The sequence below is a fragment of the Coenobita brevimanus genome, chromosome 27, assembly GCF_032717465.1.
Source record: "Coenobita brevimanus isolate Jiangsu-jjx chromosome 27, ASM3271746v2, whole genome shotgun sequence".
Lineage (NCBI taxonomy): Eukaryota > Metazoa > Arthropoda > Malacostraca > Decapoda > Coenobitidae > Coenobita > Coenobita brevimanus.
This window is the reverse complement of record NC_136980.1, coordinates 26,949,485-26,957,533: the sequence shown is the minus strand read 5'-3', so window position 1 is coordinate 26,957,533 and position 8,049 is coordinate 26,949,485.

The window sequence follows — 8,049 nt, the reverse complement described above, 5'->3', positions numbered from 1 at the left end:
CGGGAAGGGGACGACCACGACAACACCCATACCAACACCCACGCCCGGCACCACAACCCCCACACCCATCGGTCTGCCCATAGCCAGCATGACCCTGAAGCAACGTAAAGCCTCCTCCCACCACTCTGGCCTCTACATCTGTACCAACACCTGCACATCCAGCATCAACCTCACCCTGCACGTACTCACAGGTGTGTTGCACTTTGTTCAACTTAACAGCCACTTCAAGTGGACATGAGGTCATTTTACCCTCTTCACTAGCGTCTTCACTACAGAAGCTCAACTGTTTTAATCTGACGAAGAACTCTAACCCCTTTCAGATCAGTTGACAGCAAAGCGCAGTTAGAATGGAAGGTGGATTTGATTACTTACCAAGGGAACTTATATTTCTCATTGAATTCCATGCAACCACGAATTAGTATTCGGGTACTGAGAGTAGCCAAGCCCCATCAAGGAAAAGAATGTCTCGCTAATTAATATAATAGGTGTCACTGGGGTTGCAGATGAAGAATCACTGCTTACAGTATCATGCCATATGAGGAAGACGTCCTAATGGAAATCCACACACAAACTCTAGTTTCTCCGAGAGGGATGCCTTCACGTTATGACACTGATATAACCAGACAGCTCTGCTACCCAGTTACAGAAACATTCTTCAGCGCTCCTTCTATCCTCCGAAATAGGGGAGATGGACTGCCGAAGAAGGGTAACTTCAGCCTGTAGTCAACTGGGCTTAGGTTTCCAATGAGCTACTACTACTACTGCTACTACTAGTAGCAGTACAAGTACTGTACCAGTACTACTATTACTACTATTGCTGCTGCTACTGCAACTGCTGCTGCCATTGTTACTACTACAACGAAATTTTAGCAAAGATGCTTTGAGCTCGACCCAGGCCTCTTCTGTGGCTTTTTTTTTTTTTTTTTTTTTTAAGTCACGGGCCACTGATCAAGACATTACTACTCAGAAGCATGGCAGGCAAAAGTGGGTCACTACTACTACTACTTCTAATGCCACGGCCGCCGCTTGTTAAAAAAGAAATATACTGTACAATGGGGATAAGCATATCAATGTAACAAATTAAGTTATGAACTTGCAGCTAAGATTTGCTAGGAAGCCTCCTACAGCCACAGATGTCTACACTACAAAACATACGAGTAGCAGGGAGATGCCAGACTGTAAGTAGAAATTACCTATTTGTAAGATGGCGTACTTTCCAGAAGTGTCTTTAGGTTAGAGGAGGGATAAAAGTAGAAAACAGAATGATGACTATGCAGACATGGTTGAAATGGATACGTTTAATAACTTAGTGGAGAAAGTGAATAAACTGAAAGAAAGAAAAAATTCAAACAGGAAATGGATGCAATATAAAAGGAACTGAACCTACAAAGAGAGAAAATGAGGAATTAAGGAAGGAATTAAACAGACAATACACAACAATATGTGAGCTGTAAGCTGAGGTGACCACTCTGAAGAAAAAAAAAAACGAGAGAAATGGGAAATACTGTGGTCAACCGTGAGAGAGTGTTCGAGGAGTTCAAAAATGATCAAGACATAATTAGGCAAGAAGGGAGTCTGATAGAACAAAGTAGTGATATTGAAGAGAAGACAACTCAGGCAAATGAAATGATGAAAAATTGCACAGAAGGAGGACAAAGTACATGTGCGGAAGTAGTAAAAATGAAGGAAGATTCAGAAAACAAGATTGAAGCAAAAAGCATAACAAGAGAGGTGAGAGAAATTAAGAAACAACTCTAAGCTGATAAAGGAAACATCAGAGATTAACAAATCTATAATAATCACTAGTAAAGATGAAGAAAAAATAAGGAGAACAATCTCTAAGAGACAAAAGGGAGATGGTAAGTACAATGAACACATTGAAAGAAGCATCTGAGGACGCCTGCGAGAAAGATGTAGTGGAATGTAATAGGCTAGGGAAATATGAGAAAAATAAGTCAAGGCCACTGAAAGTAGCCTTCCGAAGTGTAATCACTGGAGAAGAAGTAATAAAAAAAGCTAACAAGCTTAAAGAATCAGAGGAATGCAAAGATGTATGAATAAAAAGAGGCCTAACTAGGGAGGATTGGGGATTACTAGAGGAAAAGAGAGAAGAAGCAAAAAGCAAGAATGATGAAAGATCAAATGAAGAGAGAAGTATTTTTTAAAATACAACATGTGGAGAAGAGATATAATTAATAAAAGGAGAAGTTGTAATATTAACAAAGAAAAAAAATCCAGGTCAAAGAGATAGAACTAGACATACCATCACAAGCTGAATTAATTGCAGTAGAGATTAGCAAATCTGAAGGGAAAATAATTGTCACCCATGACAAGCACATGGGATAAAGATGAATATGAAGACTTGGCAGAAAGTACAACACAAAGTTTAAGAACCCTGTTACCCAGAATGGATGGAAAATCTGAAAGATTTATACTAACCAGAGATTTCAACAAAAATATACATTGGAACACTCTAGGTGTAAGAGGCTATGATAGCTGTTGGGATCAAAAGCTCCTGGATCTTATACAGGAGTTTTTCTAACACAGCATGTAAAGGAAACCACCAGAAAAAGTGGACCAGAAGATTACTCATTATTTGATCTCATATTTACTAGACAAGAAAATGATATTGATAATACAAATTATCATCCTCCTTTTGGATAGCATATGATAACAGTTAGTGATAATGAAAAATATAAAAAGAAGCTAAACTACAAAAAGGGCACTTATAATGACCTCAAGAAGTACTTTAGAGAAATAGATTGGGAATAGGAGCTGAGAGGATGAGATATTAATGTTATATATGAAAAATTCTGTGGAATTTACCAAATAGGAGTACAAAATTACATTCCACACCACAAAGAAAAGGAAATAATGATAAAGAGATGGTTTAATACTTGATGCAAAAAGGCAAAGGCGAAAAGAGAATTGCTGTGGATCAGATACAGACGACATAATAGTAAGAGAGCATATAATAAATACAAGCAGGCAAGAAATGACTGTACAAGGATAAGGAGACAAGATCAAAAGCAGCTTGAGGAAGACATCTATATTAAAATGATCTGTTTTTATAAGTTTGTTTGATTGTTCATTTGTCCATTTGTGACCATATTTCAGTAAAAATGGCGCATTGTAGTGCAATTTTTGTTAGAGCAAGGTACCGTTAAAATGCTCTAACTGAAGAATAAAGCAGTTTCCAGTCCAGTCGGGCCACTGATTCCCGAGTTATGACTCATTTCTGGCCTTTTACTCGGCGGCCTTTAGTAGGACCATTTTCTTTGTGGACACTGAAGGTTCCGTAACACAGCTGAAAGTACACACTGTAGTGCAATTTTTGCATAGAAAGGTAGCGTTAAAATGCTTACAGTTGAAGAATAAAACAATTTCCAATCCAATCGGGCCACTAGTTCCCAAGTTACAACTTATTCCTGGCCTTTTTCATCATGCGAAAAGGCCGCCGAATGTAGCTTTTAAGCGAGTTGTAAAAGTGCTAATCAACCGCAGATCTTTTACAGTTATATTCAACACAAAACGAAAGTCAAAGATAAAAAACAGTCCATCATGGATAAGGGGAAAAATCTGTATCAGTGAAGAACCAATTTACAAAGTAATAAACAATAAAACTGAATCAGTCTTTATGGAAGAAAGTGGATTTAAGAGAGTTAAAACCGATCAAGCATGTCCACACATATTAACAAATATATCGGAACAAGAGGTCCCCGAAGAGATAAGTAAATTAGACAAAGGAAAAACTAATGGTCTTGATGAGACTTCAGGCTGGGTATTACATGAATGTACTGAAGAGTTAAGCAGACCAACAAACTTAATATTCAGGAATACGTAAGACAAGGTAAACTACCTGATATTTGGAAAAAAGCAAACATTGTTCCCCTCTTGAAGAAAGGAAGTAGACAAAACCCACTTAAACTACCAACCAGTATCACTGACCAGCGTCGTAAGTAAGATATTAGAAAAGCTGATAAGGAAAATTTGGGTAAATCATCTGGAAAAACACAATGTGATAACATAAAGGCAATTCGGTGTTAGAACAGGGAAATCACTTGTTACTGATCTTTAAGCAGCTATGATGGAGCTGGAAAAACACCACAGAAAAGAGATGGATGGATAGAGAGGATCTGTTTGGATTTCAAGAAGGCACTTGACAGAGTTCCACACCTAATGCTTTTATGGAAACTGTACCATCAAGGAGGAATCCAAGGTAATCTTCACTGTTGGATGCAAGATTTTCTCAGAAAAAGGGAAATGAGAACAGCACTAAGGGGGAATTACTCATCATGGAGAGAAGTGATAAGTGGAGTTCCACAGAGTTCAGTGCTGGAACGAGTTATGTTATCAGAGTATATAAATAACATGGGCAGCAACATTGGAAATGGAAGCTAAGTATGTTTGCTGATGATGCAAAAATAAAGGAAACTTATAAACACAGACTCTTGCAGAGAGCCGCAAGAAGAATTAAATAAGTTACATGAATGGAGCAGTACATGGCAAATGGAATTTAATGTGAACAAATGCCTTGCAATAAGTCTGGTAAAGCTAGAAAGACAGGACTTGGATTATAAGTCACGACATTCAATCCTACATACATCAGAAAAGGAGAAGTACTTACGAGTAACTTCACTAACAGATCATCACCGGCTGACCACAGTAATGAGAAAATAGCCTTCGGAACATGTACACACTGCTTGTAAATATGAGAGTAGCATTCACATATGTAAATGAAGACATGCTGAAGATAATCGCATCATTCATTAGACCAGCTCTGGAGTATGCATCTGTAGCCTGGAATCCAAATCTCAGAAACACATAGATAAGACTGAATAGGTACAACGAGCTGCTACAAGATGGGCTCCAACTTTAAGGGATCCAAGCTATGAAGAAATACTAGAAAAATTAAACCTACCACCGTTACAAGACAGAAGGAAAAGAGGAGACATGTTTAATTTGTATAAATGTATCACAGAAAAGAGAAAATAGACATAAATGAGTAAATAACCTATGGGGAATCTACATCAAAATGACACTGCAAAAAACTATGCAAAAAGAGAGGTGATAGAGACGAAAGTAAATCCCAAATAGAGCAACTGATCAGTGGAATGCACTACCGAATGAAATAGTGTGTGTCAACACTATTCACAAATTTAAAGAGATGTATGATTAAAATGTTTCAAAACACGGGACAGTACGAGCTTGACTCGTTCCTGTAAACATACAATTAGGTAAGAACAATTAGATAGGGTATGAACACACACACACACACACACACACACACACACACACACACACACACACACACACAGTAAGAAAAGTAAAATAATAAATCATTTCAGCGATGAATTTTGTAAAATAATAAATAATTTCAGCTATGAATGTTGTGACATTTTGCCAGCTTATTCTCCGTCACTTGCCTGATAATGGGGTTCTTATCATGCCATATAATGAAGTAAAGTTGTAGCTTAACCTGTTTATTTAAATCGAAATATAATTACCGTATGCGTAGGTAATAGTGCTGTTCCTTGAGCAATTGCTACCTGAAAATAGAGATAAAAATGTTATATTTATCTTACAGCAATTCTTAGAGATTCCTGACTTAGCATGCCTTGCTGTGTAAGGATAATCATTTCACTACTTCAGGCCTAAATGGGTGGCTTATTTTCGTTTTACCCCAAAATTACTATTCATTTATTTTCCATTTACATGAAGTGGCCTGCTCACCTCAGTTCTAGTCGTCAGTTGAACAAAATACCATTAGTTTGTAATGTTTATCTTACAAATACGTCTGCCAGATTTGTGCTATCAGTTATCTACTCTTGATCACGGGACTTTCCTGACTGTCCTTGTCGCCCTGTTCTACGGTACAGTGGTGTGCAAGAAGCCAAGTCCATTCTAACCCAGTTTTGTCGTACACTGAAGTAATCAAGACTGATCTCAATCGGTCAAAAAGGCTCAGCAGAAGTGTTCTGGGGCTGGTCTCTTTTAGTCTGAACTGGTCCATAAAAATGGCGAATAAACGCTAAAAATTATCTATCTATCTATCTATAGCCCGACGCCCTAATCCCGCAAAGGGTGGCCGCAGACAAAACGCCTCCAAGTCACTCTGTCACCCACCATATGACTCCCCTCCCCCAACTCACCCCCCTCCTCCCTCATATACCTCTCAACTCCATCCCTCCACCTCATCCTCGGTCTACCCCTCCCTCTCCCTCCTTCCACCTCACCTACATACACCCTCTTAGTCAGTCTTTCATTCTCCATTCTCTCCACATGTCCAAACCACCTCAGTGTATTTCTCCTAATCTTTTCAACCACATCCACATCTACCCCACAACGTTCCTTCACTTCTTCATTCGTCAACCTGTCCCTCCACGTCACTCCACATGCTCCTTTCAAGTAACTCATTTCCACTGCTCTCACTCTTGACTTGTTCCCCTCTTGCAAGGTCCACGCCTCGCTTCCATACGTCAGGGTAGGGATCACAATATCATCATGCAGTGACTTCTTAACTTCCATACTCACCTCCATATTTCTCATCACTGCTTTCAGTGTACCAACAACCTTTCTTCCCTGCTGTACCCTTTCACGTACTTCATCCCCCAAAGTTCCATCCTTACTCATCACACTACCCAAGTACTTGAATGCACTCACATTCTCCCTATCCTCACCATCCAACCTCACTGCACACTCTGTGACTTCATTCCTCTCAAACACCATAACTTTACTTTTGTTTACATTAACTTTCAGCTTCCTCCTCCTACACACTGTCCCAAATTCATTCACCAAAAAATTATGATAAGTAAAAAAAGTAAATCGCTGAGAAACATATGATGCAATATCTAAGCCAATGAGAATACTACCCATACTCATTCTGGTATCGTATCGTATCGTTTCTAAAGGCTCGAACATGCCTACATGAGTCGGCCTTGGTCACCTAATGGTGTGCTCTCTATGCTGCTCGATATCTGGCAGTCTTCCCATTCAGTCTCTTATTCCTGATGTCACACTCTATGACACCATCCCAGGTCCTTGTTAGTCTGCCTCTCGCAACCTTACCCTTGACTTCACACGTCCCACCTTCTGCACCCAGTTGTCGTCTTCCAGCCTCTCAACATTTCAAAACCATCTCAATCTACCCGTCCTCATAACAATATCAATACATTTCAGTCTCATCCGTCCTCTCAGCTCTTCATTCGCAGTCTTAGCCCCTCCCCCCGAGGTTTCGCAATCACATCCATCTCATCATTGTCATATCTGTACATTTGAGTCTACGAATATCCTTTCTTTGAATGCCCCAGATCTCACTACCATTCACCATATACGATATACAAAGATCCATTGGCATGGAGGGAAAGTCCTCCCTGTGTTATGAGAGGCAACAGCTCCCTGACCTTCCTCCAGGCACTCCTTACCCTAGTCACAAAGTTAGCTCCAGCCCCAATTCCAGCACATAACGTGTTTTCCCAAATAATAAAACTCCTCCACACACTCAAGAGACCCTCCAGCTGGATCAATCCTTTCATGCCTGACAGTCTTTACCTGCTTTCCCCTACACACCACACACACACGAAATCAACATTATTTCGCAATCAGCCTATAATACTATTACCTTTATTAAGCACCTTGTTATCCCATTATGAAAATTTCTTGCTGAAAGATACACCATGCACCGACCTTGCTGTATTTGTTGATGTAATAACGATACTCTTTCACTGTGTTGCTGTATTAACTTACATAATAATATTATTCGCCCTCAGGAGATGAGGAGACAGCTGCCATGCAGCACCTGAACAGCAGCCTGTGCCTCCACCCAGCTCTTCCCACCCTGTTCACACTCCCCGCGCTGTTATTGTGGCGGCGTCTCCTGTCCTGAGCCTCACCACACCATTCAGCAGAGGTCATAAAGTATGGCGATGGTGTTGACTACTGCCCTAACACCAGAAAACTTAGTAGAAAGAAGTAAGCAAGCAATAATGACGGTGTTCAGTACAGAAGTTGTTGTGGCATATCTGAAACATGAATTAATTGACAAGAAAG